The sequence below is a fragment of the Alligator mississippiensis genome, chromosome 7 (genome assembly GCF_030867095.1).
Source record: "Alligator mississippiensis isolate rAllMis1 chromosome 7, rAllMis1, whole genome shotgun sequence".
Taxonomy (NCBI): domain Eukaryota; kingdom Metazoa; phylum Chordata; order Crocodylia; family Alligatoridae; genus Alligator; species Alligator mississippiensis.
The window spans coordinates 20,894,170-20,905,870 of record NC_081830.1 but is presented as its reverse complement, the minus strand read 5'-3'; the positions used below and the strand labels follow the sequence as shown (position 1 = coordinate 20,905,870).

The following is an 11,701-nucleotide window of genomic DNA, read 5'->3' as shown; positions in this document are numbered from 1 at the left end:
CGTATATTGAGGATAGAAGGGCTTTTTATCTGCTTATTTTTTTCTCTAGGAGAGCTGAGTCCTGTTCTGCCAGCTGGTGAATGTTTAATGGGTTTATATCAGCAGTTTTCAAATGTCCTGCAGTCACAGGACCCTTTCATGTCACTTTTGTTGCAGAACCCCCTGCCCTTGGCTGCATGGGTTTTGTGAGCGGATGCAGGGCCACATGACCCACCGCAGCAATGGCATGGCACCACCTCCCAAACCGCGCTGCCATTAACTCTAATCTCTTTTCAGAACCCCTGAGTTTTAGGGAACACAGTCTGAAAACCACTACATTATCTGAAAGTGAGCTGGAAAGGAGGCACTTTTTCAGGCTGTCCCTTTTAAAAGAAAAGTTAAGGGTGCAGGTGGACCTAACATTTGAAATGCTTTAAAGTGTTTGAAATAGTTTAAAAAATAGACTGTATCAGCTGCTCATAAGTATATAGCCTCCTGCTGTGCATCTCCCTGCCCTTCCCTTCCTCTACAGGGGCTTTAAAATTGCTGTGTTGGCAGGCAGAGGTGGTGCTCCCCAACCAGAGGTGATTCAGGGGGTGGGAGTTGTTTAGCGTTGTGTTTTTTGGGAGGTTTTTTGTTGTTTTTATCCCCACCCCATCACAAAACAAGAGGGAGAGTACAATGGATAGTCAATGAGCATGCTCCACTTCCAGCAACAAGAGCTCAGTTGAAGTTCAGTACCAGTAATGCTGTATATAATGCTATTCCTAGCATAGCTGGAAATCTATAGGTTAGGGCTAAGGGATCATAGCAGAATTCTGCCGGCAGCTCGCACAGCCCATGTCTGCCTCAAACCAATATTATATACTATATATCAATCATTATTGCTGTGTCAATTAGCCATTGGTTAAAGGGAGGTAGTTAGCTAGTCTGTAAGGTGCATAACCACCAAGCCTTCTGCCTGACTTCAAACTAATACAGCTAAGTAAGATGCATAGAGAGCACACGCTTTCATGAACTCAAGTTCTGATGAAGTGAACTCAGGTTCACAAAAGCTTGTACTCGATATATCTTATTTGCTTAGTCTTTAAGTTCCATATCTACCCTGCTTTCACCGGTTAAAGAACCTTTTTAAAACCCAGCTCCCTGGACTGTGCCCATAAAGCTGGGCGAGTCTCTTGCAAAATCTTTTTCCCACCCAAAAGCCCATTTGTGCGAACACTGAAAAGCAAATGCATGCTTGAAGTTATTGAGTTGTTTTGACAAAAAATATTTTAAAAGAAATATTTCCTCCCGACTCTCTCTGAAGGAGGTGATTTGGCTTCTTGATTCAAACCAATGATTTATTGGCTATCTAGCTGAATAAACTGAATTAAAGGTTAGGCCGAAATACCCTGAAAACAAAACACAGGGGTTTTGTTCCTGATGAAAATGTTGTTTGCATCAGAATATTTTTGCCTTCTAACCTGAAAAATCACTTGTTCGCACAACTCCAGCAGCAATTCTGTTTGAATACCCAGGTTTTCTCTAAATGTTATAGTCCATCTGCATCTGTGCGTATGTTGTGTTGAGCCTGTTTCTCTGGTACTCGGCTCTCTTTGGCTAATGAGGCTCCAAAGCTCTTTGTCGTTAATACAAAAGACCAATTTCTGGTGGCCTTTGTCCGAGTCTAACCCCTTAGGATGGCAGCATAGCGCGAAGCTCTGGACTTTAAGACAAGCACAGCCTGCTGTAATATGGAGCAGATGAAACCTGTCTGGGATGCTTGATTCTAGTGAGCATCACCCAGGTGATGAGTGGGCCTGTCAGTGTGATGAGAGGCCCAGTGGAATGAAGGATCTCGGTGTCTGTGCTAAGCAGCTGGTGTTATGAAAAGCAATTTTGAAGGAGAGATGCTTAATTTATAATGCATAACCCAGCTAAGGAAGAGTTCTGTTCACTGCTACCTTGTTTCTGAATAATTTTGATAGGCTGCTATCTGTGTCCGCTCCCAGCCACTCGTTTTATTTCGATGCAAGGAATGAATTGATGTAAAGTACATTAGGGTACAGTCTAACCACTGGAGCTGGACAGTAGATGGTAGGAGTCCTGGGTTTTTCTCCTGTGTTTGCTGCTGAATGCTGGTCATCTGAACTCCCATGCAAATTCAAGCTCGGCAGACTTAGCATCTCTTAAATTCAGGGGCTGTTCTCATTTGACTGGCCACTGGTGCCTTTGGCGGTCTTCCCTGATGGCAGGAATTTCAGAAGTTGCTATGGATGGACAGTGGCGTAATTTTTGTATTATATGATATAAAAATGGGGACTATGCCCACCTCAAAACCTCTTTGTAAGGCTTGTGTAAGAGTGCCAAGTGTGTGTATACCCCCTGGCATCTATACTTCCAAAAGTGATTTTACAAAGGAGGTATTGCTATGCCTGTCGAATAGCTAGGGATGACAACATAACGGAGCTGGGAAGCGACTTCTTCCTCCTAAGGCTCGCTGAGGTGCTTCATACAATAGGCTAGGGTCCTCTCAAATGGCATTTGACCTCTTCGGCCAAAAGCACTTCAGAGGGAAAAGTGTATGAAGTGTGTGGTGTGTTTGCAGGTTTTGTTGCCTGTCGTGGAAACAAACTGTTTCTCAGTGTGTATTACATTTCATTCTTGTGCTTGACATAACTAGAATGAATATTCAAGAGCTGATACCTGGAGAGGTATTTTTAGCTGCAACTATAAAGGCTGATGCTCTTAGGCATTGTAAATGCAAAGCTAACTGTGGGTTTCTGCCAATGTTAATTGAGTTGGTACATCTTTGTAAATGGACATGTTGATATTAGTTTTAACCCAGCTTATGGAAGTTTAGTTTACACTAAATGTATGTATGCTAACAAGAAAAACATAGCTACAGGTTATCTGATACAGGAAACAACCCGCAAAGTGAACTGCTTCTAACTCAGCCAGAGTAAGTGAAACTGGTGCAAATTGTGTGTGTAGCTTTTAGGGAATGGATGCAGGATCTCCAGTGTGAACCCCAGCAATGGTTTTAGGCAGACACAGTTCTTTGGGTAAATGTGATATCTTTTATTAGACCAACTAAATAGTTGGAAAAATGGTTCTTTGCAAGCTTTCAGGCACAAACGCCCTTCTTCAGGCATGGGGAGAGTCTGCTGGTGCTTTGTGTGCTCTCCTGAGTGGAATAGAAGCCAATACTCAAAATACAGGGCTGCAAAAATGTAACTGTGTGGCAGTGAGGCTCAAAGGCAATGGGAGACAATAGGTGTGAGACAGGTAGGTGGGGGGATAAAAATGGGGAATGCTGACTTGGTGAAAGACTGTAGCTGGTAAAATGTAGAGAGGTTATTGGATGGTAAGCAGGTTATAATGTGCCATAAATCCAACGTCTATATTTAGTTTCTGACTTCTTTGTATCCAGTAGACTTCTGAAGTGGAGTTTGCAGGCTCATCTATGAAAGATGTTTTGTAAATTCCCTTTGAGGATTAAAACGGAGAGATTGGCAGGGAGTGGTTGTCTTGAAGTATACACCCACAGGTAATTAGGTATTTTTGTTTTTGATAGATATCCAGCATGCATTCATTCTTGTGGGTAGTTGTTTGGTTTCTCCTACATATTTTCCATCGGGGCATTTAATGCACTGGATGAGATGTATTACATTTTTGGAGGTACAGGTGTACGATCCAAGGATGGTGATGGTTCTTTTGTGGGCTGTAGTTTTTGTGGGAGTGGTGGGGATGTGTTGGCAGGTTTTACATTTCTTGTCCTGGCATGGCCTGGATTCATTCGGTGTGCTTTGGGCCATAGGAATTTTGCTTCTAGCGGTAAGGTTGGCGAGGTTCAATGCTTGTTTAAAGGTTACGATAGGCGGTTCTGGGAAGATTTCTTTAAGGATTGGGTCATTTTCCAGTATGTGTTGATGGTTTTTTCCCTTGCTTTTGTACTGTGGCAGCAGAGAGAAGCTGGAGGACAAGGTTACAAGCATCAGCCAGTCGGGGTATATGAGAAATTTCTCTTCTAATGCGTCTGCCAGGAGTCGAGTCTGTGCCGCTCTCTACAGTGACCTGCTTTAGGGAGATCTTAATAGGTGACCCTGCTTAGATTTGTCTTGCTGTTGAGCTTTTTAATTCAGTCCCCCTTTCACAGTGCAATGCCTCTGCTAATTTAACGAGCTGAGGGAAATTTATGGCTTTGACTTAAAAGTTTATAAATTGTTATTGCTTTCCTTGTGTTTTTCATTTAAACCAGTTGCAAACCTCAGGAGGATTTTGGAGAGAGTGATTTAAATCATTCCCTTCTGCATGTCTGCTACCGGAGCTGGTATAATGCAAGATTGTTATCTAGCTAACAATAAGGGGAGATGTAGCCTGCTGAATGGACCCATAAAGTCAGAGATGGCCATTATACCTGATTGTATTGCCATGTGGAGCATGGATCATGTTATGTATGTTGTCTCTATCACAATGTCCATCAAATATATCATTTCAAACTAATAATCATGCTTAGCATTTGTATTGGGTCGTCGCTATGGATGGCAAAGGTAGTTATTTTTTTTGTCTGGTTCCCCCCCCCAGAGGTGGCTAAGTGTCACTGTCCTAGCTAGCAGAGAGAGATTTCAGAGACACAACCAGCACTTAGGGCCTGGGTATATAACATGTTTATACATAGCAACTGGCCTCTGCAGTAGTTAGAACAAAGTAATTTCCTTTATAAACTGCAGACAATGTGCTTTATTTTTAAAAAAAATGAATAAACCCAACAAGTTGTCAGTCACTTCTTGAGGAGTACTGATTCTTTTCCATTCTCTTGGCTTCTCCAATCTCCTGAATCCACTCTCAGTGGCTCCAGTGGATAGTTCAGGATTAGGACCAGACTAGATGCAGAAACTGTCTTGATGCCAGTCCCTTCTTTCCTTGTCTCTCCAACTTCACAGCTTTTGAAAATATGCAGCTCTTGTGTGGCCAGCTGCCAGTAGAAACAAAATCTCAAGTGGCTTGCAACCAGCAGGACTCTGGAAAGGACTGAGCTCCTCCCAACGCTATCCCTCCAACGCACCCTAGGAAAATTGCAATAACTCCATAAAAGCAAATGTAGAAATAGCTGTCATTTTTATGCAATAGAGTGAATACTGCTAGCTAGAATGGAGATATAAAGTGGAGTCTAAATCACTTTGTACAGTCAGTTTGGGGCTTGCATCGTGTTAACTATTTACCTGAATTTTAAGGGTGTTAGAAGCTGGTTGAGAAATATTCATGTCCCTTCTGGAGCAGGATTATTTATATTAGCGATGCACCCTAGCCATATTACCTGGCAAAAGCTTCAGGCTGCCACAAATACCTGCAGAGTTCCCCTTGGGGGTGATTGTGGGGGGAAAATGAGAGTGTATTAGGCACATAGGACTCCAAATATTTTTATCATGGCAGCAGCACTACAGATTCCTATCCAGTTTGCTATTTAGCAATCATAACTGTTTCTTTCCATTTCAGTTACTCTCACTGAAATATAGTAACTAGTATATAGAGCAGACTAACATTATAAAATCAACACAGTCCCCAAATTATGGCATGGAAGTTTCACTTTTCATTTCATGCAGCAGGGGAGAGAATGCAGATTCATCAGAGATTTTGTTGGGCTCAAAGCTCATTTGGTGCTAAAAGCCCTGTGAGAAATCCATAATGAGAAATATCTGATAGTTCAATGCATTCCTGCAAAGCACTATAATTCGCTAGGAAATTGATGGGATAATATCATTCCTAAGATCAACTGGAGGGCCGCATGTTAAATTTCAGCTCTAATTTGGTATAGAGGGATTCAATTAGGAGTGGGTGAAGCAGTTCAGAGACAACCATAACCAACACAATGACTCTGTAGAAAAATCAAGGCAAACTTCAATCTTAGCTTTCAAAAAGTCAGAATAACTTTTATTTCTTTTTTTGCTTCCTGCTTCCAGCCAGAACAGGATGTTAGCTATGTAGATTCATAGATTCATAGCTGTTAGGGTCGGAAGGGACCTCAATAGATCATCGAGTCCGACCCCCTGCATAAGCAGGAAAGAGTGCTGGGTCTAGATGACCCCAGCTAGATGCTTATCTAACCTCCTCTTGAAGACCCCCAGGGTAGGGGAGAGCACCACCTCCCTTGGGAGCCCGTTCCAGACCTTGGCCACTCGAACTGTGAAGTTCTTCCTAATGTCCAATCTAAATCTGCTCTCTGCTAGCTTGTGGCCATTGTTTCTTGTAACCCCCGGGGGCGCCTTGGTGAATAAATCCTCACCAATTCCCTTCTGTGCCCCCGTGATGAACTTAAAGGCAGCCACAAGGTCGCCTCTCAACCTTCTTTTGCGGAGGCTGAAAAGGTCCAGTTTCTCTAGTCTCTCCTCATAGGGCTTGGTCTGCAGGCCCTTGACCATACGAGTTGCCCTTCGCTGTACCCTCTCCAGGTTATCCGCATCCTTCTTGAAGTGTGGCGCCCAGAATTGCACGCAGTACTCCAACTGCGGTCTGACCAGCGCCCTATAGAGGGGAAGTATCACCTCCCTGGACCTATTCGTCATGCATCTGCTGATGCACAATAAAGTGCCATTGGCTTTTCTGATGGCTTCGTCACACTGCCGACTCATGTTCATCTTGGAGTCCACTAGGACTCCAAGATCCCTTTCCACCTCTGTGCCACCCAGCAGGTCATTCCCTAGGCTGTAGGTGTGCTGGACATTTTTCCTCCCTAGGTGCAGTGCTTTGCATTTCTCCTTGTTGAACTGCATCCTGTTGTTTTCTGCCCACTTGTCCAACCTATCCAGGTCTGCCTGCAGCTGTTCCCTGCCCTCCGGTGTGTCCACTTCTCCCCATAGCTTTGTGTCATCTGCAAACTTGGACAGAGTACATTTCACTCCCTCGTCCAAGTCGCTGATGAAGACATTAAAGAGTATCGGTCCAAGAACCGAGCCCTGCGGGACCCCACTGCCCACACCCTTCCAGGTCGAGACCAACCCATCCACCACGACTCTTTGGGTGCGACCCTCTAGCCAATTCGCCACCCACCGGACTGTGTAGTCATCCAAGTCACAGCCTCTTAGCTTGTTCACCAGTATGGGGTGGGATACCGTATCGAAGGCCTTCCTGAAGTCTAAGTATACGACATCCACCCCTCCTCCTATGTCCAGGCATTTTGTAACCTGGTCATAAAAAGAAACTAGATTAGTCAGGCACGATCTGCCTGCTACGAACCCGTGCTGGTTTCCCCTCAGCATAATTTGTCCTGCCGGGCTCTCACAAATGTGAGCCTTGATAATTTTCTCAAAGATTTTGCCAAGGATGGAGGTGAGACTGACTGGCCTATAGTTGCCTGGGTCCTGCTTCCTCCCCTTCTTGAAAATGGGGACCACATTGACCATTTTCCAGTCCTCCAGGACTTTGCCCGTGCGCCATGAGCGTTCAAATATTCCCGCCAGTGGCTCTGCAATGATGTTGGCCAGTGCCTTCAGCACCCTCGGATGGAGCCCATCCGGGCCTGCCGATTTAAAGGCATCCAGTTCTTGCAAATGACTCTGCACCACCTCAGGATCTACGCATGGAAGTCTGGCACCTTGCTGCTGCCTCTCTACAACCCCAGTGAGAGACTTGTCGTGCCCCTCGCTTAGGAACACTGAGGCAAAGAACTCGTTGAGGAGTTCAGCCTTGTCCCCCCTATCTGTCACCAATTGTTTCTGCCCATTTAGCAGTGTTCCTATTCCTCCCTGGGCCTTCCTTTTACTCCCAATATATCTAAAAAACAATTTCTTGTTGTCTTTTACTTGGGTTGCCATCCTCAGCTCCATGGTAGCTTTGGCCTGCCTAACTGCCTCCCTACAAGCACGAGCAGAGGAGGTATATTCATCTTTAGTGATCTCACCCTGTTTCCACTTTTTAGGTGCTCCCCTTTTGGCCCTTAGGCTGCCCTGGATTTCTCTGGTCAGCCATGGAAGCCTCCTGGCCCCTTTCCCTTTTTTGCCTCGCTCGGGGATCATCTTGCTTTGTGCCTGAAGGATCGTTTCCTTTAGGCACAGCCACCCTTCTTGGGCTCCCATCCCTTCAAAACTCCTACTCTGCAGTGCGTCCTTGACTAATCGCCTGAGTGCATTGAGATCAGCTTTCCTAAAGTCTAGCACTTTCACCCTACTAGTTACCTTACCCACTCGACGCCTTATGTTGAATTCTATTATTAGGTGATCACTGTCTCCCAAATGGCTACCGATCTGGAGGTCCCCTATCATGTCATCTCCCGTTGCCAATACCAGATCCAGTATGGCATTCCCCCTAGTGGGACCGTGTACCTCCTGTGTCAGGTGGAGGTCCTGTATACAGGTTAGAAACCTGCGTGAGCGATCGGGTCTTGTTGTCTGCATCTCCCAGCAGATGTCCGGGTAGTTTAGGTCCCTCATGACTACCGCCTCTTTAGCTTTTATGGTCTCCGAGAGTTGCCTCAGGAGCCCCGCATCTATTTCTTCCCCTTGGTGTGGGGGTCTGTAGCAGACCCCTACCACCAAATCCCTTTCTCTTTGCCCCCCATGTAGTCTAACCCACAATCCTTCTACTTCCTCAACCTTGGATTCTGTCTTGATGAGGGTTGATGTATATTGCTCACTGACATAAAGTGCAACCCCCCCCGCCCTTTCTTCCCCGACCTGTCCTTTCTATACAATCTATAGCCCTCAATATGTACCGCCCAGTCATGGGATGAATCCCACCAGGTCTCTGTTAGCCCCACTAAGTCATAGGTGTTTAGTGCAAGCAGGAACGCTAATTCATCCTGCTTGTTCCCCATGCTCCTAGCATTAGTATATAGGCACTTGAGCCCTGCGACTTGTGCCTTTGCTGCCCCCCCGCTCCGAGTCCCAAGGGGCCCATTGTTTCCTGCCTTCTTGTTTCTTACCTGTTCTGTAGTGCTGGCCTCCCCATGGCTTTCAGGTTCCCAATGTTCTCCTTCTTCAGGCTGGGCTGTCCTTGTGGGTGCCACATGGTTTGGTGGTCCACAGCTTCCCCTGCCCTCATACTCCCCTCCTCCCGATGAGCCTAGTTTAAAGCCCGTTGGAGGAGATCCGCCAACCTAGTAGAAAACACACGCTTACCTTTGGGGGACAGGTGAAGCCCATCCCAGCTGAGCATCGTCCCAGTCCCTCGTCGTGATGTGCGGGTCGTTGTCCAGAAATCTGAAGCCTTCCTCGAGACACCACTGCCGAAGCCGCCAGTTGGTCTCTCGGATGCAGTTCTCCTGCCGTCTTCCTCGTCCGGTCACTGGTAGGATGGAAGAGAAAACCACCTGTGCACCGAACTCCTTCAGCACGCCACCCAGAGCACTGTAGTCCGCCATCAGGTGATCGGGGGTTCTCCTGGCCGCATCATTAGTACCCACATGGACTAGGACCATGGGGTAGTAATCGGTGGGCTTGATCCTGGCCTGGATTACCTCTGTCACATCCCGAATCTTTGCTCCAGGGAGGCAGCATACCTCTCGTGCCGAGGGGTCCTGGCGACAGATGGGTCCTTCCGTACCTCTCAGGATGGAGTCGCCTATGACGAGCACTCGTCGCCTCCTCCTCTGGGTCCTCGTGGATCTCTTGATCTGTTTGGAGTGTAAAGAACGTGGTGTTTCTTCTTGCCCAAGGGTTTCCTCCTCCCCTTCCATGTCCTGCAGGGTTGCCAGGGCCTCGTACCTGCTCACCACTCGGACTGGAGAAGCTGGTACCGGTTTGCTGCGAGTTGCTCTGGTCCTGGCTGTGACCGTCTGCCACTCTGCTGTGGAGGGCACTCCCCGGGCTGCTTCTTCCTTGGGTGCCTGGGCCTGCAGGGAAAGGAAATATCTGTCAATTTCATCCTCCACCTCCCTGATCCCCCTCAGCCTGCTAACCTCCTCCCGGAGCTCCCTCACCTGCGCCTCCAGGGCCCTAAGACGGGCACCTGCCGGACAGGTGTGGGGGCCCCCAATCTCTGCCCCCCCCGGCCCTGCTGGGGATCCCCCACAGGCCAGGAGGTAGGGAGACATCAGCTCCCCCATGGGCTCTGTCTGGGTGGAGGCCTCAGACCTGCCCCGGGTAGCCTTGTCCCCCTGGGCAGAGACCCTAGCAGCACTCCTCGTCGACACCATTCTATAAGCTGCTGTTTGTAGACCTGTGCGGTGTCTACGCCCTACCCCTACAGGAGTCCCACTCCCGGCCCGCCCGCCGGCGCGAACACCTGCGCAAACGCCGGCGTGCTCTTACAGAGCGTGCCTGTTTGCACACTCTGTTCGCGCCGCACGGCTCGGGAGCACGGCTCCCTACCGGCTCAGCTATATGGGACCCGGGGGGCTTCCCCTCCGGATCCGGCTCAGCTGTGCCAGGTCCCTCCGCCCCACTTACCTTCGGGGGATCAGCTGCTGCTGCCCCCGCTGCCGATTCCTCTGCTGCTGCTGCCGCCGCCGCCTTCGGTCAGTCAGTTGGTAAAATGGGCACACGTGTGTGCGGGACACACGTGTGCTGACTCCTCTCCTTCCCGCTGCTGGTTCCCGAGTAGAGCTGCCCCAATGTTGGCTCTTCTTGCAAGAGCCTCATTTCAGTTTTGCAGTCCTATGGTGCTTGGCTCCAAGTCTTAAAAGGAGTTTTGAAGGCTAAATTAATGTTGCCCATATGGTAGTAACATTCAAATGTCTCAGGCAAAACTCCATTTTGTTGTACATGCACATAGTAATTCCCAATTCAAAGAGCTGACACGTACCTCTTACCCTGACATGTATGTCTTAGATTGAGAGTTTCTCAGTCTGTTTGAAAATCTGTTCATTATTTAGGTACTTAAATAGGGGGGAAGGGTCTGCACATGAGTATGCGCGTGTGCTTAGTCTGGCCTAATAATAGATGTTCTGTACTTAAAAATCTGTACTTAAGTAAATTAAGCAATGTCTAGCAACAACAGACAGGAACTGACCTTAGATGGCATGTATTCTACCCCATCAAGATCACTTTTCCTGATATTATAAGCTATATTAAAAAGAATTGCAGGAATCTTTAAAGTGCAGTACAGTTGAAGACTATTAAGACACTGGCTGCTGATGGACATGGGGGTGGGTAGGGAACATCGCTTTCCTGGAAGAAGCAGCTCATTAGTTTGACCTGGCTCTGCAGCGTCTGTATAGATCAGGCACTTCAGCAGGGCTTTTTGGTCCTTTGAATCGGCTATTAGATAAATCGGCTTCTAGATAGAAGTGCCAAAAAAGCCCCACTAAAATGCCCGATCTATACGGACATTGTGTGAGCTGGGTCCAACTAACATGGAAAAGGGCCAACGTGGTCCCCATTTTCAAGAACAGGGGGAAGGAGGACCCGGGCAACTATAGGCCAGTCAGTCTCACCTCCATCCTTGGCAAAGTCTTTGAAAAAATTATCAAGGCTCACATTTGTGAGAGCCCGGCAGGACAAATTATGCTGAGGGGAAATCAGCACGGGTTCGTGGCAGGCAGATCGTGCCTGACCAATCTAGTTTCTTTTTATGACCAGATTACGAAACGCCTGGACACAGGAGGAGGGGTGGATGTCATAGACTTCAGGAAGGCCTTCGATACGGTATCCCACCCCATACTGGTGAACAAGCTAAGAGGCTGTGACTTGGATGACTACACAGTCCGGTGGGTGGCGAATTGGCTGGAGGGTCGCACCTAGAGAGTCGTGGTGGATGGGTCGGTCTCGACCTGGAAGGGTGTGGGCATTGGGGTCCCGCAGGG

At 47.6% G+C, this 11,701-nt stretch overlaps 1 long non-coding RNA gene across 1 annotated transcript; it reads right to left on the bottom strand.

The window, feature by feature from the left end:
• Positions 1-4,684: 4,684 nt before the first annotated feature.
• Positions 4,685-9,570, bottom strand: LOC132251703 (uncharacterized). Its single transcript, XR_009463645.1, has 3 exons — positions 9,458-9,570; positions 9,078-9,243; positions 4,685-5,030 (listed from the first exon to the last, which is right to left on the bottom strand). It is a non-coding gene; the product is annotated as an uncharacterized LOC132251703 (long non-coding RNA).
• Between the last annotated feature and the right edge of the window lie 2,131 nt (positions 9,571-11,701).